This window comes from Struthio camelus, chromosome W (genome assembly GCF_040807025.1).
Source record: "Struthio camelus isolate bStrCam1 chromosome W, bStrCam1.hap1, whole genome shotgun sequence".
NCBI lineage: Eukaryota > Metazoa > Chordata > Aves > Struthioniformes > Struthionidae > Struthio > Struthio camelus.
Genome location: NC_090981.1, coordinates 41,396,033 through 41,419,085, shown reverse-complemented (window position 1 = coordinate 41,419,085; position 23,053 = coordinate 41,396,033). Strand labels below are relative to the sequence as shown.

At 41.8% G+C, this 23,053-nt stretch overlaps 1 long non-coding RNA gene across 1 annotated transcript; it reads right to left on the bottom strand.

The window, feature by feature from the left end:
* Positions 1–2,787: 2,787 nt before the first annotated feature.
* Positions 2,788–22,098, bottom strand: LOC104152926 (uncharacterized). The gene is made up of 4 exons (XR_696089.2): positions 21,778–22,098; positions 21,107–21,329; positions 16,493–16,641; positions 2,788–4,407 (listed from the first exon to the last, which is right to left on the bottom strand). It is a non-coding gene; the product is annotated as an uncharacterized lncRNA (long non-coding RNA).
* Between the last annotated feature and the right edge of the window lie 955 nt (positions 22,099–23,053).

The window sequence follows — 23,053 nt, the reverse complement described above, 5'->3', positions numbered from 1 at the left end:
GATATTGTCCCTATCTTGGGGAACTTACAATCCTGGGAAGGGTGGGGAAGGTCCTGCTAAAAATTATTTCCAGATGAAGAGCCTAAAGAGTCGTGTATCAGGCAGCCTGCAAAACAGGGTTTGTAGGACTGGGCCCTAGGACGTACTTGGATGTGAAATGATAATAAATAAGAAATCTTTTGTTTGTTCTGTTAAAACCTCACAGTCTTTGAGATCTTCCTCTTTTTTTAAAGTTTCTGTGGCTGAAGAGAAGAGCAGAGAATTGTTTATTGGTTTGGTTGATGAACTGCATGTTTATAGGGAGACTTAGCGGAAGAGGTGGGGAAACAGCAGATGGAAGATATGACCTGGAATGATAGGGAACGTGATCAGCAGAGCAACCGAAGGGGTAACGCTGAGGTGGGCAGAGTGGATAGACTGATTGGCATGGAGGGATGAAAAGTGACAAGGAGACAGAAGCTATGTATTGCAGGCTTTGAATGAGACATGAAATTAGAATTCGATTTAAAAAATTAAAGGAAGGTACAGACAGGAGGTGAAAAGGGCCTGGCCACAGACAGAGCATGTGCTTCTAAGTGATTCAGATGGAAAGACTGGAGGGTGATAAAGCAAGAGGCCTGGTATCTGTAGATTGTCAAAATGAAGGAAAGAAGTAGTAAGGCCTTGGGGCTGGGGGAATAAAAGTAATAACAAGAATGGAAAGGAATCAGCAGGTCCCAGAGATCATGTGGAAAAGGAGGATAATAAGGCCAATGTAACTACCTGTAGCTACACCAGAGAGGAAAGGCCCGACCTAGTGTCCACTGAATTCTCTTGCTGACGTCAATGCGTGCAGGACCAAATCCACATTATAAAGGGAGAGAAGAACCAGGAACAGGTCATGCAATAAAAGGGAAAAGAGCTTAAAAAGACCACTATAGCCCTCAAGTCTGCTGACAGCGTGGTCTGAGATGAAGAGGATAAAGAGGATAGGGATTTCTTGCTACCCAAATGCAAGTCACAGCACAGGTTAGGCACAGAGGCTATTCAATGACTGAAGGTAATTAAATGTAGATGTGAGATTCATAAAAGGCAAGATACTAGAAAGAGGCCTTCTCAGCTGGTCAGTAGGAGGGGAAAGACATAATTCAGAGCTGGACATTTCTTGCCACTCATACCTGATTTTAGAGTGGAGGGCCTAAATACAATCAGTCTTTCAGGCAATATCAGAAGAAAGGGAAGAGAGAACTGCTACCGTTTTGCCCCTTACCCTGCAGCCCCATTGCTACAGCCCTGCAGGAGTAAGGATGAGGGAGCTACAGAGTGGGGATTTCATGTAATCTCCCTTATTGCTTTCTGAAATGTGTTAACAAAAAAGTAGTTAGCAGAGACCAAACGACCCCACAGACAAAAGTAGAAACATTTTAGTACTAGCATTCTGAAGGAATATTCATGCGATTATTTGAGGCAGCCGGATTTACTACAGGTCTTCTCTGATTTTAAATTGTCTGCTGTTGGACTAAGATATACGATACAAATTAAAAATTCAGTGAAATGTTCTACCATACTTCAAAATCAGCAGCATCTGGGGATATCAATGTTGATGATAGCCAGAATAGAAATTCACTCTCAGCCTATTGACATAAGCTCCTCAGGGAATAGGATTTTCAAATGTTTTGCATACAGACACCAAACCAGCACGCAGAATTAACAATCAAAAGAAACCACTATGATGTTGAACAGTTCCTTCACTTCTGCGTTCCTAAGGCATTATGATACTGACTTCCTTTGTAAACTGTTGTGAGATTATTTCCTACAGAGGAAAGCAGACATGTAAATGATTTTTATTATTATTATATTGATGAGAAATGGAGCACTGTCTTTGTTTCCTAGAGAGGAGAATCATTACTCAAGAGGACAATCCTGTTTCTTTCAGAAGACTTTGCAAATGTTTAGTTAGCAATTTAAATTTATCATTTGTCTCTGAGGAAGGTGAATGTGGGTACCTTGCAACAATGAAAATAATCAGTCACAAATCAAGTTTATGAATGACCCCCTTTCCAGTTCATAAATCCCTGTCTTGTCCCCTATCCCCCCCCCAGCTTTATGCAAAGGGTCAAGCATGGTGTAATTCATATCCTGTGCCATAAATCTCACTAGACCACAAGAGGGAGCATCTTTTAGAGGTGCAGGCAACCAGGGAAAGATAAAAAACTACAATTAACAAAAATAGCCACACAGGAGATCTTCAATCTCACAATAAAATAAGCAAAAAGTGGCACTCTCCCAGCCAACTGGGTGTTATTTCAGGTTTTGTAGAGTACAACCAGCAGGTTCAGCCTTCATGATAAACTGGACAACAGGCAGATATTTGCTCTTCACAAAGTATTCTATTCAACAGATATTCCTGTGTTCATTTCCAAATGTTTTTAAAGGTTAACCGTAACGTGTTCTGCATTAAAGTTACAGCCTTAACACCTCAAGCCTGCTAAGCCAAAGGTCATTCATCTTGAAAAGACTGACTTCTTCAGAGAACAATGGCAGGTCAAGTCAATATTATAAAACACAATTGACAGACAAAGGATTCAGCCTGTAAGCTTCTAAGCCACCCACAATAATTCCAACACCTTCTGTAACATTTGTACTTCAAGGCTGGTTTTCCTTCTTTTTTAGAAAACTATTGCTATCCCCTTCCCTGACTTTCTCTAACCTTGGGAAGGATTCTGTTCATATAAGCAGACTGCTGTGAGTTGACGTCCATTGCAATGGATTTGACCTCTCTCAGGAGCCATTAACATAGAATGCTGAATTTTCTGCATCACATGAGTCTGCATGTCCAAACAAACCACCAGTCCCCTCACTCTGCTGAGCAATCATACACTGAAGTAACATGTCCGTGTCAGGCGGGTGTTTTGAGGTATCTTAGGGCCACACACTCATCTAGTAGAAGCAAATATGGGTCTGCCCCCCTCTCTCTGCTGGTGCAGACACTTCTGGTGGGACTGAATGACAACACATTGCAGTTTTTGCAATTTTTTGTAAATCACTGCTTAGTCCTCATCAGTGAACAGGTTTCAGTGGGAATTTCCCCTCTTTCTGGACTTCAAATGGAAGCTTTCCTTAGAACAGATCACCTCATCCCCAGAAACGTTTTTCTCCTTGAATTCTCACAAAACACAGTGAACAGTCTGGAGGACATTTGTTTGCTTAAATGCCATATCAGTGTGCCCATGAACAGTAAGACCACATGTATGACTGATCTTCCTGGCTGCCACACAGCTGTAAGCCTGATGTTGCGCTCGAGTTCGGTCTCCTAATTGCCTACATGCACCCGTATATCAGCACGCAAGGGGGCGCTACTTTGGCCTGTGCTCTCTGACCCCATTGGCAAAAGTCACCTGCGTGGGATGAGAGCCTGGTGTACACTGGAGTCCCACCCTTCCATGCAGGTCGAACACAGCTGGCACACCTGAAAGAAGCCCTAAAGCCTGGTCAGTATTGCTGCAACTGAACCGCTGTGATTCAGCTGAAGAATTCAAGTTCATATCAGGTACTACACCTAACTGAGTCCAAAGTCTCACTTATAATTTCTTGGAGCTGCTGCGATGAATTCACGGAGTCAGAGGAACAAGGGGTAAGATGATGAAAGAACGCAGATCAGACATTGGGGCTTAGGCTCCCTTTGGGATCCTCGTTCCCAAAGCAGGCATTCCTGCTTCTGCTACCAACCAGGGGAAGAGTTAGGTTCTCTAGAAGAGAAAAGAGGGGACTTCCCTTCCCTTAGGTGTGAAATGCTAAGGACAGCAATGCCTTAGGCATTCAGGTGCATGAATCCCAGCCATGCCTCGCTGAGGTTCTCAGCTGTGACCCTCCTTTTGGAAGTAGGCAAGCTAGGCCTCATTGCTATGAAGTGTAGAAGAAGGCCTTTCCCTGTGCCCTGCTCACGCACAATCATACTTAGCCCAGTGTTCCTGAGAGCAAGAACTTACCTGAGGACAGAGAAAAACAGTTATCAAATTCTCTTTAAGCAATATTAAACCCTTTGTATAAATAATTAAATGTTTGCTGAGCCAGACAGGAGAACGGGAAGTGTGAGAGAGTGATTCTCCAGCCTGCTGATTAGTGTGCTCATCTGGGATGTGGGCAAGTCAGGTCCAAACCACTACTGTAATGAGTAGTTAATTATTCATACAAAACAGAACAGCTTCTACAGGAGAGAGAGTGCAATTATCCAACAGATTGGCTGTAGATTTCCTCTCCTGGGATATGGAAGAGCTGAGTTCAAGTCCCCACTCCAAATCAGGGTGAGAGAGGTTTTGAGAATAATCTGTTACGTCACAGGTGAGTGCTGACAGGGAGCACACAGGTACAGATAGATACTTCTGGTAAACTCCTCCTAATTCTCCTCCCATTGGTGTGACTTCTCTCCTACAATGAAAATTCATATATCATGGTGAGACTTCTTTGTTTTATAAGTATAAATTGTACATTAAGAAAATCATTTAGATTTCCTTTACAGCAGTGAAAAATGCAGCAAGAGAGACGTTTTCTGAAAGCAATTCTTCTCATTAATAAAAAATCAGTGAGCTGATTTGCTTTCCAGAAGTTTTCTCTCTCCTATGACTGTAAAGGAGCCTAGATGTACAGTTTGGATGCAGATATATGTTTGAGAGATACCTAAAGTCAGCTGAAAGGAGACCCTCTCAGGGTTACTTAATGCACTTTGCATCAGGGTGCAGCCGGTCATACAGCAGTGGGAGTGCCCTGACACACAGGGTTACGCTACAGTGGCAGAGCCTCCGTGGGGCTGTGGGGACCCTGGGTCCTGCTAAATGGTACATGCTCTTCTTGCAGTACTCTCACCACTACACAACTAAAATTGTTCCTTCCTCTTTGCTCTTTTACTTCTTGTGCTTTTAAAACCGTGTTTGAAATACACATTGCACTAGCTGTTGCTTTTTCAAGGACTCGTACCTAGAACTAGAAAATACCGCTAGCCTGGAAAAAACTGCATAATTGAGCAGTACACATTTTATTTTTGTTTTTATCAGCCTATGAAGTCAAAACAATGGGAGATCCTAATTTATATGGCAATGCCAGTTGTTGGAAGGGCATAGTCCCTCCTTAGTGCTCATACTAAAAACTCCACTAGAATCAGTGAGTGACAGTGTGCATGTCCCACTGACATAAACAGGGATGAGATCCACCCAATATGCTTGTGACAGCTCTCTTAGTGAGATTAGCTCAATGTCCTCCAGATGGGGAAGCCACAAGTGAGTGGAATGAAATTTTTTTCTAGGTTGTTTTCAAGTTAACCAAGTAATAAAGTTGCATGACTCTGTAGTCTGCATCATGTCTTTAAATGCGGTATTTGAATATCATTGCCGTCCAGCAGCATATGGAGCAGGAGTTGCTCCTTGCCATAAAGTTTCCTAGGGAAGCAAGCCAGGGAGAGTATTTCGGCAGGAAAGCTTCTGTCCAGTAATGTCATCCAGGTGTGGAGGTATTGCAGGGTGGGAATCAGGGGAACAGCTTGAGTCCCACCAGCAGCAATGTGGGTGCAGGAGCTGGGTCAGAAAACACTAGGTTCAGGTTGTTCCCTTGCCTGACTTCCAAGAGACATTGCAGATGTAGCTAGAGGGACTAATGGCAAGGAGTACAGAAGCTACTTTGGCATCTAAAATGATACTTAGGAAGAATTTAGGTATTTAAATCCAAGAAAATAATCCAGGAAGTTCACACTCCAGTAGCTGCCAAGTCTGTTTGGGCTTTGAGTAATTGAACACAACTTATCTATCCTAAAATGTCCATGTTGTAGGAGGCAATATGCACTGGATCTTGTAGTTCTGTTATACAGTGGCTGTGCACACTATGTACTCCTGCAGTAGAGGTTAAAGCTACTTTCTGTCACCTCTCAGCAGCAGATATGAGAGCTGGGCCTCTCTCTTCATAGGCTGCACATGAGTATTTTATTCTCTGCTCTAATATACAAACTCATACTCTACCAAATGATAGTGGGCAGCTTTGATGGCCGTATTTTAAAGAGAAAGAGCCTGGCTCAGTTAGGCAGACAAAGACTCTGAATCCCAAGAAAGTGCTACACCCCAAAGAGGAGCAGAAGCATGGACATAGCTAGGCTTCACACTTGATGCCGCTGACCTCTCTGTAACAACCTCCTCCATGTGCATGTCATTGTGGCTGAGCTTCCTGAGCTGCCTTGTCCTTTTCAAGATGCTGAACCTAGGCTTTTGTTTTGAGTCTCTGATTCCCTCCGGGTGGGCAGTGGTGTGCTTCACTTCCAGGAACGATGAAGGAATCAACTTGCCTGTGGTGATTTCTCTTTGGCCATGCCATAGGTAAAAGCATGGGGTGAATCTACATCTTCTGATCCTGAAGCCTGTTCTTGGGATTCCACACAGCAAGCACACACCCTCCCTCACTGACATAGGAAGGGACATTAGAGCAACTTACTTTCCTTCTTTCTGTATATTTTTTTCTTCATAAATTGTAAAAGCAGTGGAAATACATAAACATTCAGGAAACCATTTGCAACTTTCCTTAGCCTACAATTTTTATGAACACTACTACATATTTTTTGTGGCAATAAATAGCTAATGTGAAAATGAACTACAAAATATATATATCAGGCTATAGGAACTTGCTTTATAAAATTAGTACAGATCTCTTTTCCTATAATAAAACTGAATACATTTAATCATCAGTGTGATTACAGGGCAATTCTATTTCTCTTCCACATCATGTGATTTCATTTTAGATTTGAACAATAAACATGTAGCGTTTGTCTGTTTTTTAATAGATACCATATTGCGTATCCATTCTGTTAGTTGCATAACTTTATTTAAGATTCCTCATTTCTACATGGTTCTCAATTTTTAGGTTTCTTCTTCAAGGGAATTGCTACTCATTGGTGGCAATCACATTAGTTTCAGCTCAGGGCTGATATCCAGCTGAAGTTGTCCAAGCAAGTAGCCTCTGAATGCCTCTGAAAGCCTCTGAAAGCACCCCTGTATAAATGAATGATCTGTTCTTACGTGAAATGCACTTAGCTGAAATGGTGCGTGGCGTGACATTATTATTATTACACTACGTAGTCCAAAGCTTTTCACTCCATTCTGCCAAAAGCAGGGAAGATGCTTTCTGCAGACCCTGCTTTTGGCAGGATCTGTCAGTGTGCGTCACCCCAAAACACTGGTCCCCAAGTACCACTGAATAACTTTTGCCCAGAATATCTTGCCAGTTTGCAAGGGCGATTTCTTTACTGAATTCTTCCTGCTGTTACTCTTAAAGCTTGATACCTGAAGTTGTACCCATGTACCATATTTAATCTTTGCTTCTCAGGGCTTCCTCTAACAGGTGCTAGTGAAGTCAAACCCAGCAAAGGGAATGTTATTCTCATCTTCCACTTGGTGTGCAATAGAGGAGAATAGTTCTAGCATTAGGTGTATATATATATATATTGCATAATTATTTCTTTTCTGGAAGCATGAAAAAGTAACTGTCAAATGTTTTCCCATAACATCTATATTGCTCATCCTTCTGAGCACAAAATCTACTTTGGTTTGTTTCAGTTTATGGTTATGTCTGTACTTGACCTTACATGAATCAGCTGTTATTTCAGCTGGTTTTGTCCTAGGCTTTTTGCTTGTTTGCTGATCAATAATACAGTCAAGTTCCAACTGTAACATGACAACATATGCCTGGTAGTTTCATTACTACTAATTCTTAACACTTTCCAATATCTGATTTCATCTGTGAGCGTGCCAAACTTTTGCAGAAACCTTGCACTTAGTTGAATATCACTGTCAGTGGATGTAATAAAAAGCATTACATTTCTCTTAGTTACTTATTACTTTTCCAAAGCATTTAAGATTTTTTTGGATCTTTAGTTTAGCTCAAAATACAGAAGTTAAAAACCATTCTTTGCTGTATGTTCTATATTTGATGTGGCATCTAGATTGCTGTATTTCCTTTATCTATTTCATACTGGTTTCCATGCTTTCCTGGAAAAACACAATTTTTCATAAATAACCATGTATACACATTCCATCAGAGAGTGAAGTATTGCTTAGAGCCATGCCTGAAGTTATTCAATCAGCCACAGCAAAGAAATTAAGCAATGAAATTTATTTCACTTCTGGCACCACACTAAGAGACACACTCAAAAAGACATTTGCAAGAAATAACAGCAGCTTTATTGAATCTACTAAGTTATGTGCAATTCTGCAAATGCTAGTAGATGATGCCATTTACAATAATAAATAATTATGCACTTGCACAGCCTACACCAATGCAGATATCTGGAACTCACAGGACTACTTTTTCTTTCTTGCGTAAGACTGAGATGTTTCTGGCTGCTTGCTCAGATTATTAAAAAAAGATACAGATTAAATAAAAATGAAGTTGAAACTGGCAAGTGGAAATAACCGCCCCTCCCCTGAAGGGGGTAGATTGGTAAATAAGTTTTCATCTGCTCAGCATTAGTGCTATTTTTAACCAAATATTAATCTTTAGACGACAATATCTACCCTGCACTGCAAAGTGACTGAGGCTAAGTTCAGCAGTCAGCTACACTGTTTATCTGAAGAAACCCTCTTGGCCAGCTTCAGGGCCATCCAACTGGTTTACTCAGGGAAATCCTCAGGTGTGCAGCAAGCATTAAACATGCTCAGGGACATGCCCTCCTGTCCTGTGGATGAGCCCCAGAAATCTCTGACTGGCTAGCCACCTCCCTGTGTCCCACCTACCCACGTGGCTCTGCCATGACCTGGAGGAGCAGAAAGCCACTTACCACACGTGCCCATGGTGTTTGGTAGGAGCCTGAATTCACTCTTTGCTCACATTGTCTACTAGGACACTGTGGGGACAAAGAGCAGGATCTGGGAATGCTTCATGCCTTTTCCAGTCTGTTCAGCTCAGACAGGAGCAGGCAGGGCCAACCAAGACCCACATAGGAAGAGAAACATGACCTTTGCTTTCTGGATCTGCCTCTTCTCCACCTTCACTATCAGAACCCCTGGATTTATTTTGTTGCACATTTATTATGAACAAAATTATATTTCCTACTGTATGCACAATTTCCAAATAAATGTATTATCATTTTCCTAGGGTAGAGCATAATAACAGAAAGCCAAGATGGAGTTCTCTGTCATGTGCCCTGAGCTCTGCAACTTCATCTGTACACACACATACATACACACACACACATTCTCCCTAGAGGCCACCAAACACAGTCTGGCACTAAAGAAAAACAGGAGATCCACCTATACCACGGGCATGAAAGCACTGGTCAATGCAAAACACATTAGCAGTGATTCAGTCTCCAAAACCACAAATAATGTAGCGACTTCTACCTCTGTCAAAACTTTAAGCCCAGTTGAGTCATTGGAAATAGCACAGAGTGCTGTGACTAGAGAAACAATACAAGATATTTTAAAACTAATTGTATTATTTCATTAGTGTCAAAATTAGATGAAAAGAACTTCAAGCTGAAAAAACAAACATATAAAATTTGAAAAGTTTAGAATTACTATGATAGTATGTTAAGATCCCATCATTAACTCCACGACTGACACTTTTTTCCACACAGTCTACCCAAATCCAGAGGAATATTTTGATGAAAGACTCAGAAGATCTGACCACAATGACTAAGATCTAGATCTCCGAAAGGTAAGGCTCACATCCACACAGAACAGATAACTTAATTCAGCAAAGGATTTATAAAACCCAGCACAACAAATAATCATGTCCACATCCCTCCTTGCTTCTGGCCCTACATGCAGATGTTGAAAGTAGTGAAAAACAATGAAAAATGTAAAAGCATAAATGATAATAAATGTAAAATCTCATAGGATCCCATTCACCATGCTGCTTTGCATCATCTGAATAACACCAGGCTCTATAAACTAGTGCTCCTAGTGAGAAGGGTCTGTATTTGAAATAAATACAACATTGCTATAATTATGTTTTCCAATCTAAATGAAGAAGTCAAAAAGACAAGTTTTTATCACACATTGGTAACCAAAAAATAAAACAGAGTATTACTCACTCCTTATTAGAGTATTACTCTATTATTGGATTATTACTCATTTATTATTAGCCTATTATTAGAAATGCTGAAGCCAGGTGACAAGGCTGTTTAGCAGGCAATGGAAAACTGAAATTAGTTTGCTTAATATTTTCCGTCATCTTCATTCAGCATCAAGATATCTGAATTTGTTCTTCACTGAACCTTTCTCCTCTGAACCTTTCTCCTCAAAAGTTTCTTCAGGTGTTACAATGACATTTTGTGCAGAGAACTTAGCAGGCCTTTAATGCAAAGGCAAAATAAAAGGCTTATGCATTCCATGCAGCCAGTTATCACAAATGACAATATTTCTGATTTACTGGAAATAATGCACTGCTGAAGTGAAAAAACAAAGGCTACCTGCTAACCTTGGTTGCATATATGGCTAAAGAAGAATTCAGGCTTGGTCTAGCATGAGTCCAGAAAAATAACAAAAGGGTATGGGAGGAGAGGAGGAGTGATCCAAAGCATTAATGTCTAGGCAGAATGAATGGCCTTAATTAAAGATTTCTCTAAAACTTTTCATGAAGAAATATACTGGGCTAAATAGGCCTTGCATGGACAAAACTCACTGGCTTCAGCAACTGCCTCTTAATATAAACCATTTCCACACATGGACCTTTATCTATACATCTGTGTTTTTAATACCTTGCTATTTGCACTTAGATTCCTTAAGGCAAAACTCTGCTTTTGGTTACAAAGGGGAAGCTCAGTAGCTTTTCTCTGTACTAACATTAGTAAAGTGGAGAGTAAAATTTGGCCTGAAACTCAGAAATAATTTTTATACGTATTTTTACTGGTGTATTAACAAAGTATTACAAATACCCTGCCAGCAGTCAGGTAAGGGATATTTTCAAAATTCCTGTGGAGAGAACAAGGATACAAAGCCTGTTCTGAAAGTCATTATTTCCAGCACTGCAACCAATTTCACGGCTGATAACACAAACATCTACCAGCAGATAAGCAAAGAAAATATGCCTGTGTGATTAACTACAGCTCTGATCTAGTGTATGTGAATGAGTTGCACTTTTCCCTTCTCTTAACTTTAGAGCTACTTAGCAATCCTGCTCCAGTTGGATTCAACAAGTTTTTACTAGCTTTAGTGTGAGCAGGTTTTGTATGCAACTAAGCATTTCAGAAGACAGGATGTCAGAAATTATGTCTGAAGATCCAGCAGGAGACCACACAACATTTCAGACAAAATATATTTTTCGCATGTTCCTAATCTGGAATAAGCAAGTTTCTAAAACCATAAAGGTTCTGGTGCTCATACACTGTAACCATATCGCTTCAGTCACTTCTAACACAATGCAAAAATTGAGTTTATGAATATTTCCTTACGGTCTTCTCTAGTTTTCTCTTGAAGAATTTCAACAATATCACATATAATATTTCATTTTAAATTAACCAGTAAATCTAACTTAAAATTGTAGAGTCTACATAGAGGTATATAACATTTGCTTCCTAAACAAAATTGTCTTCAGTTCTATTAATTTCTATCAAAACTCCATCAGATCGTGCAGAAAAGAACCATCAACAAAACTGTGGAAATCACAATAGAAAAAAAGTAAACAGCTTTGTAAATCCAATCTAAGAACATCTGGCAGAGAATGGGAGGATATTTATCTGAAAAAAACTATTCTAGTTTAAGTTCAACAGCAATATCTTCGGAGAATTTCTGGTTCCTTATTATCTCCAGTTTGGCTTTTCCATAAAGCTGAGATTGTCCCTACATAAAGCTGAGATTGTCCCTACTGAAAAAGAACAACCCCTTCCCAAAAAAAACAAAAACCCAGAAAACCCAGAAAACCCATGCTACATCCCCCCACTTACATTCCTTTGGCCAAGGATAGCAGTAAAAGAGCTGACCAATATATTTCGTGCAAATAGTACCATTCTCTGCACATACAAACTGGACTGTGTATAGATAGCACCCACTGAGGAAAACATACTATGTGTGTATGAGCCTCTGCTGGATGAAACTATGTTAAGGATTTGTTGTCTTTTAAAGCTTACCTTTTGGAAAGTATGTAAGCAATGTTTGGAGGACTAAGGCTAATTATTCCTAACGTAGAGTCAGCTATGCCAGCAAACTATTTTCTGCTGACAGAGGCTGTTTTGGTCATGAAGGTTAAAATATACAATATTGTTAAAAGTGCCTGTTAGTGGTTTAAATTGCATCCAACAGCTCATTGTCAGAGATGTAGCTTTACCAGTACTCTTGTCTGCTCATTTGTGGTCACTATAATCCTCTAAAATTGCTTCCCCAGCACACACTTCCTATCAGCAAGTTACTACTGGTGACCCACTCTAAGGAAAGCATGACATTTCAGGAACACTTTCCTCATGCAGAGCAGAGAGCTTCCTGCTGCTGCTGTTTGCTGCAGCAATACACTGCTAAACGAGGAAGAAAAGCAGGAAACAACCCTATGTGAAGGAGCTGATGGAACAGACTCCAATAAGCAGGTCATGAGCAACTCTCATAAACGTCCATCATACAGGAAGTACACTGGGAATAAAAGTAATTGACTAGATGATGTTTACCTACATTCTCGTGAATTTAGGCCTAAGTTAGACTTTCTGACCATAATTATGAATGCAACATATACAAACATAGCTTGCCTTTTTGAACTTTAAAGCACAAATAGTAGGATATTGACTGTACACAATCATTTTGACCAACACCACATACGCTATTGAGTGAAAGGAAGTGAGTCAGAGCAGCTCAGAAAAGTTTGGGGCAGAAGGGGTGTTAAGTGTGCTATACCCAGCTGAAACAGGAGAAGGAGACCAGAAAGGCAGAAGAGCAGACAAGAACTCAACCCCACTGCAACCAAGCCTTTCAGAGAACTATTTCCATCTTTTAAAAACCATCTCCCAACTTCAACGAGAGTGAACGATCATAGGCCTCTTGCTGTGTTTTACCCCAAAGACAGCATCTCTCAACACTGCAAGCCCATCTTCCCCAAGACTTTTAGGCAATTAACTTTTGGTGGGACTTGGTTATCTAGGCACCTTTGTAGCAGGTTGCCTCTCAGGACAGTACAGCAGTATTGGTTCACTTCTGATGCCAAGAGAGGAGTGCTGCCTGCTGAATCTCTAACTCGCCAACTGCTTACTGCAACCCAGTAACTCTTCGCTGGGAACTTTTCCCAGTCACGCACTGCCCTGCACTGAATGCCATTAGAGTTGAGCCTAGCAAGGTCACAGTCTGGAGGAGTGTTTGTCTCTTTCCCTGCCCAGTGTAATCGCTGTCTTTCTGAGTTATCGCAAGAACCATGGCAATATGTACTAAAAGGATCATCAAAAGTTAACAGTACATTTGATATATTTAGACACCTTACCAGTGGCAAGGTATAAAAATGATAAGTATAATTTTCTCGGGTGACATTTATTGTATGCCACACTTAGAGAGACTTTTTACCTACAGTAGATTGCTCACAGTAGAATGCTCTCCATTTGCTCTCCTTGTTGAGCACAATTTTACAAAGTTTAAAAAAAAAAAGTCTAAAGACTACTGTTTCTGTCTTCACGGTGAAGTAAAATTCACTGTCTATGTTTCCTATAAATATTTCCAGTTAATGTAATCAATCATATGGAGACTCAGAGATACATTTGATTCTGGGAGTGAGAGTGAAAAATATAATTAGCTGCCCCAGATAACAGTTTAAACAGATGGGTAGGAGAGCAATGCGTCTAATGGGCCTTTTTTTGACCCAGGGGAGGTGGGCAATCGCTTTTGCTGGCTGGACACAGCATTGAGGGCATCTGGGAGATGAGTCTGTGATAAATGGGTTTAGGTAGTATGTCAAACAACCATATTTGCACACAGGCCTTTTGTGGTCATTCCCTGAACAGAATCACAGTGGCCACTGATTGTTGTGAGATGGATCTAAAGTTCTGCCAATAACATATCGATGTGTGAAATGTTTCCTTAATTCTCAAATAAATGGTGCACACCGTTTCCTCTAAATAGAGGTATAGGTGTCACCTTCCTCCTCTCTCTTTTCTGTGCTTTCTGCTCCTCCCTTTGTTCCAGTTGCATTACCATTTTTTAGAGGATCCCTTGTCATTTCATGGATGAATTTCAAAAGTTTGCATGATTTCTGTATCTTGAGTCTTAAATTTTGGTACTTTTTCAAAGGAAAAAGACCATGGTCCAGGCAACATTAAAAGCTATCTGGCACTCAGAATTTTTATTTTACATGTTGTAGCGAGGCTTTGAATTTTGTTTCCATAGAATTATAAAAAAAATACTTTAAATGCCCTGAAAATCAGATATGTAAAAATATTTACATAACAATGATGGTTTTAAAAATACACTTGAAATTTCAAAATATTTTATTGATTCAGAATTCTGTTATGACTGTTCTTCTAACATTTTCTTTATTTTGGTTTATTTTGCTTTGCTTCTTTTTTTTGCTTTATTTTTCTTTGTTTTGCTTTATTTCATGCTTGTCATATTTTTATAGAATAATAATCAAAATATTCTATTTTACTGTATTTTTAAATACATTAGGGCAGCTGCTACTTAACACAGATTGAACCATCCTATTTTATCTTTAGATCAAAGTGTCTTCAATTTATGCAGTAATGGTAAATTTGGACACTGATATTTTCATATATAGAGCAAGAAGTTAAGTATCCAGTGCACTAACAGGAGAAACAGCTGTTTTCAATAGCTTTGAATCCTTTTCTTTACAACACCAACAACTAACACAGCAACATCTGTAAGCTGAGAATGCCTGCAACAGTCTGCTTTCTCAGTTCTAATATACAGCACATCATCACTGCAGCTGACCATAAATGACTTGAAGTTCAGCAATTATTTCTGAAGACGTGCTCAACCATTTCTAACATCAATTGCATTTAAAATGCTGACATCTGCTAAAATAGTTCTAATAGAATGGAGATAAAAGAACAAAGTTAATCATATGAATTATTTGTTGTGATTATTCATTCAGTGAGCTATATCTTGGGGTTTCTTTGACATGCTTCTACAAAAACATTTGTTGGACACTGAAGACAAGGGCTGAAGATTTAAATAGAATCATTGTGAATCATTTCCTACCATCTACCAGGAAAAGTTTTGCCTTCTAGATCCTTTAGGTCAACTGGCACTCGTTTTGCAATCTTGAAACTACCATTATCAGTGCACTAGGGCATTTCTTTCTGGATTACAGACTATTAGAATAGGGTAAGTGTTCTCTCATCTTGAGATAAATTAAACATGACACACAAACATGACAGATAGGCATCTTAGTTAAAATTCAAGCACACAAAGATTTCTTTTTTCTATTAACTATGGCTTTGTTCTCATATCACTCTTTACTGTATCGAGTGAAAGTGCTCAAAATGCCTAATTCATTGAAAAGATTTGTCCAAACTCAACTGAAGACAAACATATCATGCTTTATGGCTTCAGCTAGGAGCCTACAGAGGAAAAAGAAGGTATTTCCCCCTAATGCATTCTACAGAATATATATTTTGTTTGTGAGGCTTTTTTTTTCCGTTTGTTTCAAAGGTTGGCCACAGCTAGAAGCTGGAGTAGATTCTGGGCTGGTGCTACCAAGTAGCCCAGAGAATCCTTTTTCTTTGTGCTGCTTTCAGTCATATTTCAACGGTATGCCACAAATTAAATTGATGGGACTATTTCAGATCCAGAGTAAATTATCCTCAGGTTAAATTAGCAGGCGCAGGAGGACTCTATCCCTTGCTTTTCTGCAGGGAGTATGGATTGGAGGTTTGCTTATGAAAGCCAAAGCTCACATTATGGCCTGTAACAGGCCTCCCAGCCCTATGCGCTAACCTTTAGGCTGCAGTGAGTAGCATCCCCCATCCTACAAGTTGTATACCAGAATCTTTAGGGAACCAAGAACTACCACACATATACCACTTACTTCGGTGCTTCAGAGGAGGGGAAAACAGAGAGCACTTGAAGTATGGCAAAGATTGCTGAGGGCCCACTGCCCCACTGGAAGGCATGGCTAGGCTGTATATGAAGGTGCATCACAGGATGACCTGGTGCTATTAGCCTCTTCAGCCCTTGCTGTCCTGCACATCACAGGAGATTTGGGAAGGCCAGCCACTTCCTTAGCTAGTCACTGACCAAGAGGCATGGGAGCTGCGCTACTTTCTTGCAGCCTGCATACAGCTTGTGAGTCCACAGATTGGTCGCTCTGCTAGAAAGGCATCTGTTTCCAAGGGGTCTCTCAGTGTCTTTTTAGGCTATGTTATAACCTGAGAAACTCTGACATCTGTCACTTCTTCCCCTGTTTCCATCTAAGTTCTTATTTTTGTGGATATGGAGGACGTGGTGCAGACATCATCGTGATTTCAAAGCTGTACCAGCATAATTGCATATAACAATGAAATTATTTCTTTGCCTATACCCAGCTAGCTGCACAAGCTAACAAAATCTGCCCTCACCTGCTCTCATTCAGGTGTCCAGTCGACCACTTAGTCAGCGCTAGCTGGTGTGTACCCAAGCAAGGCACTCCATTCCGCTCTCACAGATTGCACGGAAAAAGTGTACGGGTGTATTTTGAAGCTGTCATGCTGGGGGAGAGAAAGGCATACTGCCAAAACAAAAAGTAATGGTGGAAATTAAATGTGAGAATTCAGATGAGCATTTCAATAAATATTAAGCCCATTCAAAAAAAACAAAAAGAAAAATGTCTCCTACAGTCCTGGTGATTTTAGATTAAACGTGTTTGTCATCCTCACAGCTTTTTTAAAAGGAAAAGGCTGATATTGCTGGCAAATACTGCATAGATTAGAATGTGTCTCTTTTTAAGAAGGTAAAGACCCTCCTGGTGACAAAACTTTCATAGCATCAGCCAACAAATAAGATGCCTTTAAAGGGCTTGTGCCCCCGTTTGTGTCCGTCTGCCTGTGTATGGCCAGTAGAGACAGCGTGTTTCGAGCTGAAAGGAAGATCATGAATTAATACGAGTTCTGCAGTTGTATGTATAGGAGCACCTGGGGGATCAGCCTATGCAAGTATCGCATTCGGGGTAAAAGCAGGCTTTGGGGAAGATCTGTAACTTTGAGATGGGAAATGTGCATTCTTTAGGCTGTGCCTGGAGGAAGATATTTTATTTTTAAGGACTGTGTATCTAGAGGCAGTTGAAAATAAGTATTACTTAAAACAGAGCAACAAGAGAATAATTAGGGAAACAATTGATAAAAATAATAATAGAACTAATTTAATGGGTTTAATTGAGCTATGTGTAAGAGACACTAAGGAAAAGATTCTGTACTAAGATTCTCTTCTGAAAAGGATTTGGGAAGTAGAATAGTAAAAATGAGTTAATCGAAGCTTCTGCCTCTGCAAAGCATATCTGATTCTGCACACATTATTCTGCATATTAGCAAGATGTCCCATGGGCAGTATGCCAGAATAAACTCAGTGCCCAACAAAATATCAGCAAAGGATCTCGTAGCCCCTGAGTGATAATGTCTGAGCCCCTTGCCAGTTGTGTATCTGAATTTGCTTTTGCCTGTATTTTTTCAACATCATTAAACTCTACTGGTGAACATTTATTTTCCTTGTAGTATTGGCATGTTATCGATTTTTGTAATTTCTCCTCTATGGCTTGTGACACCTGCTACAGGCTGAAGTCTTTTTGCTTTTGGGTCTCTTAAGCCAGAAAAAAACGGACTGCTATAGAAGTCCTTTCTTAAGCGATTGCAGATTTCCATGAGCTGATTTTATTTTTTAATCTGACTACAAGCAGTATCAACCTATGCTCAAACATTAGTATCTTCCCTGGCAAAACTTTTGTTAAACAAGTGATAACATTCCAAAAACTTACCTTTTACTTCAAAAAATAACCTTCTTATTAAAAAACAGATGTGACTTGGAAAACATAATTCACTTATAACTAAAAAAGATTGAATGTTTCGCAATTAGATTCCAGATACAAATGAAACTGTCTCTACAACACCATATATTTAGTACTTGACAAAACACATATGATATTCCCACTGTTTTTTATTCTTTGATCATAATAAATATTGAAAACAATTACAGGAACCAATACGAATATTCACAAGTAGTATATAGAAAAATAAGGACTGTGGGATTTGGCCCACAGAATGCTTTCACATACTAGATCCCCTTTGTTCCTAATGAGCAACAACCAAAGTCAAATTCTACATGGTCTAGTTATCGCTTTGAAGAATAAAGCATTTGTTGACCTATGACAAAGAATAATGCAACGGCAGGGCCTGGACTATATAGCTATGTGCATGTGATCAGATAGCCAATCTGCATGAGAAGAGAAAATAGTTACAGTGATGTCAGTTTCTGTTTCTTAAGATTTGGACAGACAGACACATGTTGGAACTCTTTGTGGTTTGGTTAATCAGATTCTGCAGCCAGTGGTGATTCTGTGATATGTGCTGCTTCTCTCTGAAATGTCTGGATAGGAAATACAGATGTGGCCTCCTTGCTCTAGGGAACAAAGACTCTTTTGCTGAATCTGGAGAGTGAGAGGTAAAATGCTGGAAGCACTGGAGCAAATGGGATGGAGATGCATAAACGAGGGCATATGAATAAGTCATTTATTTTTATGTCATAACTTTTGGCCAGAGACTGCTAGAGCCAAAACTCTTGCATATATCGAGCCCACAGAAGCCACTGAGCCAGAGTACCTTTCTGATCACAAGAACCTCATAAGGTCCATCAGCATATTAGATGCTGTGGGTCTCTCTCCTTCGGTGGAAGAGACCTAGCCTTGGGTGCTAGTTTGTGTTATGCTGACCATAGCTGCAGCTGTGTGCTGCAGCTGTCTCTGGACTGATACAGGTATTGCTGTTAGAGCACATTTCCAGCATATGTTTGTTGCGTCTAATGGTTGCTTCTCACTGAATATATAGATTTAAAGGTCTTTGGGGCTGAAACCATCTTTTTAATTTTATAAATTGGACCCATGCTATTTTATGTGGTAAACATTCTAACTGTTTGGGGCTTGTACATATTACTGAAGTAGCAATGATTAATGAAACAGCCTTGGCCCCAGACAACTCTTTAGACTTGCCAAATATATATAAAGCCACTCTACTCTATACACTCCAACTGTTGGTTTCTTTCATCCTATGTAAGCTATAAAATCCAAATTTTTTCCATTATTGCAACTGTTCGCTTCTATGGAGAGTATATACTCTGCAAACATACTTTCCTGACAAGCTTTGCAGCAGTTTACTGACAATTCAGGTACTTCACCAAGGAAGAAAAGATCCTGTACAATGTATAAACTCTATGGAGACCCTGCACAGCTTGTGAATTCTCTAGGCTCCCTTGCAGAACACTCCAACATTCAAAACAATTAGGACAAGTAAAGCTATAATTACTCTTCCCAGCTTCTCCACAGTATTCAAAGACCCAGTCAACAGTAAGAACTGAATAAGCCAAAATGTGCACTTTGGAATTTCTGTTGCTGCTGAGATACTGTTTAACGAAAACAAACAGAAACCCTTACCAATTTTCAACTTTCAAAATGTATTTCCCAATTACTAACAAACTTCCCACTAAATCATCTGCTGGCAGGAAACCTCCATAATACAATACAAGTTGAATGGTTTTGTAGCAACTGAATCCCCCAAAACTTTCAGTTTAATCACAGTATTTTAATCATTATAGCTCAATCTTTTGAATTGAAAAAATGATTACATGTTAGCCTGCTGGCAAACACTTGCAGGCATTAAAAAGGGTGGAGTTCAAGGTCTTGGAGATTTCTGTTACAAATATAAATGACATCCGTTCAGGCTTGGATCAAGAGCTGGGAACCCAAGGCACACCAGCAAAGTGCTCTAAGATGAATAATTTTTCCTCGTAGGTAAAGAGTTTAAACAAAGGACTTCAAAAGCATGGAGCATTACTAGACAGAAAAAGTAAACATAATAAAATATCAAACTGAAAAACTAACAATCAAAGTAGCAAGACTACCAGCCCTCAGTATACATTTGCCAGATTCCTGAACCCAGTCCTCCTCCTGCAGCTGGGCGTGCCTGCTGAGACAGCTGGCTATATTGCGTCCATAGTTCATTGTCCAGGCTTACAGCAATCCAGCTCCTGGTCAGGCTGCTCTGTTCTCTCTAAGACATTTTCCAGGTGTTTTTCTATCAAGGCATCAAAGTGAACATACTGGGGCTAGGAAGGGAGACCCATGCATTCAGTGCTGTTCACGGCGGAAGAGCCGTCCTCAAACTGCAGGTTCCCTCTGCTCACACACAGCCTGCTGCCAGCTTCCACTGCCTCTGCCCTGCTGCCGTTTGCCTGTCACCATACTGCCCTTGCTTCCGCTGTCTCTTCCTTACCACTGCAGGGTACCATATTGGAGAGGGTGATCTTTGACTACGGGCAGCTCTAACAAACTTCTTCTATCCACATGTTTCCAGGTTTGATGTCAATGTTTTATTTCTCTCAACATGAAACCTGAATGTCATTTTAATAAGAATGTCACAAAGTGTTATATGACTTCTGTATAAACAAGCCTTGGCCCATACAAACACCTGCCAACAGATAGCAACACAGAATTCAAAACAGAGCTAAATGCTTTTCTTTTCCCTGTTTGGCAGCTTCCTGCAATGGATGACACACTCTTGTAAGCATTTCTCTTGAAGTAAATTATCTTTCTAATAGAAAACATTTATTTCCTCTTCTACTTCCTGCTATAATCTAAACTAGCCTTCCATAATCAAAATCAGATCCATGTACATTGTCCTGAAACTGTCTCTGAACAAATGCACGCTCATTTGTAAAATCCAGGATGGACTGGTGCATCCCAGGCTCAAGAGCTGGGGGACATATAAAGTTAAGTTACGCATACAGGCTTTTCCAAAGTTCCCATTCTGAGACAGTGGAAGAGAAAGCACATGACCAAATGTGATTCAAATGTAATAATTATGATGACTCTTTAGTGACATGAGTCATTCCAGAGTCCAGGACACAAACTTTGGACAGAGGGAAAAGAAACAAACTCAAGGATTAACTGGCTCCTGTTTAAAGAAATCTCATCAAAATTTCTTAAATATTACCTGTCTTTTCTTATGCACATGAACACACATCCACGGCTGGATTCACATAGCCTGTCACTCTTCTGTGAGACCTCCTTCCTTTCTCTTCTCATCTCTTCTCTTTTCTCTTCTCCTTTCCTTTCCTCTTCTCTTCTCTTCTTTTCTCTTTTCTTTTCTCTTTCAGTAAGGGTGAATTACTGAAGAAAGAACATTGAAGTCTGGGTCCTTGGATTGCTATGCAACCCTGCAAAAGCAAGAAACAGAGATTTATCATGAGATGATTTATCACTAGAACAGGATTTATCATGAAGCATCATGAGTGTTTATATAATTATCCTCTGTGGGATTAAGAAAATTTTCTTCTGGCTTCCCCGTAGTTCTCCAGCCAATATTGCTTATCACCCATGTGTGCGTGAGTGTGTAGCTCAGGGGGGATTTTTTGTTTCCCTTCTCCCACTCCTGCCAGTAATTACCAACAGATATTACTAGGGAATGAGGAGGAGGGAGAGCTCTAAAGGGGCCTACCACCAATTCAATAGTGCTTTGATTTAACAGCTCCAAGTCCTTTGAAAACATTTTGCCAAGAAAAGCTTGCCATCAACACGTATAATCTCTTATCAGAGGCCATTGAAAGCCTGGGCTCCGAGGTTAATTCTCCCATCGCAACGAGTTTCAATCAGTTCAAAACTCACATCGAGATGAAAGCCACGAAGCCTTCTCGCCCGGTTTGTCCTGCAAAACCCACTGAGATCAACCGACTGGCGAGGATTAGGGCATGCTCATCTGCTGGCTCTCCAGCAGGACGGGCAGGCTCAAAAGAAAAACAATAATTAGGGATAATTGCTTGTGTCCAAACACAGGCATTAAAGCCCCTTTCCCCTTTGGTACTTTGTGAGCTGGAATGAAAAAGACACCCCCTGTTTTGACAGCTGGGCAGGCGAGCAGAACTGGTGACAGATGAAGTGAGACGTCCCCAGCCATCAGCGGCGCAGCGGGGCGGGCCCGGGCGGGCCGCGCCGGGGCCGCCTCACGCCCGCCCCTCGCAGGCGGAGCCCGTCGCACCGCCCCAAAATGGCCGCCCCGCCCCGAAATGGCCGCGCCCTGGGGCGGACCCCGCCTCGGCGTCACGCACCACCTCGGGGGCGGGGGCGGGGGCTGTTGGCCCAACGGCGGAAACGGCCGTCAGCGCGGACGGGGAGCTCGGCGGCGCTGCTGTCCCGGCGCCCGGGAGGAATTGAAATACCCGTGGCGGGGAAGGTTGCCCTATAAAGGGGCCTGCGTCCCTTCCGGCTTCGCCGCCGTGTACACGGAGAGCGCTGGGGCTTGCGGGGCGGCAGGGAGCCCCGGGCTGTGACAGGGCAATAAAGGAGCGAAAGGAGGCAGATATCCTACACGGCGCTGGGGGGCGAAAGGGCCGGGGCTGCTCGCGCCTGCTGTTGCCATACGGAGGCTGTAAAGCGGGAGTTAACAAACGGCAAGCGCGCTGCGAGGCGCGGCGGTGGGCAGGGGGGCGAGCGGCAGTAAACCCCGACGAGAGGCAGTTCCCATCGCTGTCCCGAGCGGAGGCCACTAACGCAGAGGCGCGGACGTAGACATGGCGCGGCCCCGGGAGGCCGCAGCACCGCCGCGCCGGGAGCCTGCCGCCGGGGTCGGGGGGCACGGCGCTCCGCGGGGGGCGGCCCCGCCGCCGGGCAGGGCCGGCTGGTCCGGGGGCTGCCGGCTGGCCGGGCGCTGGGCGGCCGCGGCGGGAGGCGAAGCCGGGCGGGGGGCTGACCTCGCGTCAAGTGTCTCTGCGCGCGAGGGGGACGGCAGGTCCCGCCGCGCGCCCGGCCGCGCTGCGACGGGGAGCCGCTCCGGACGGACGGAGCCTGCCCAAGGTAGAGGCCACTGGGGCTTTTCCGCCGCAGGCTGGGCCCCGCTCGGCCTCGGAAGTGCGGCGGGTGGCCGCGGGCGGCGGCGGCGGCGGGG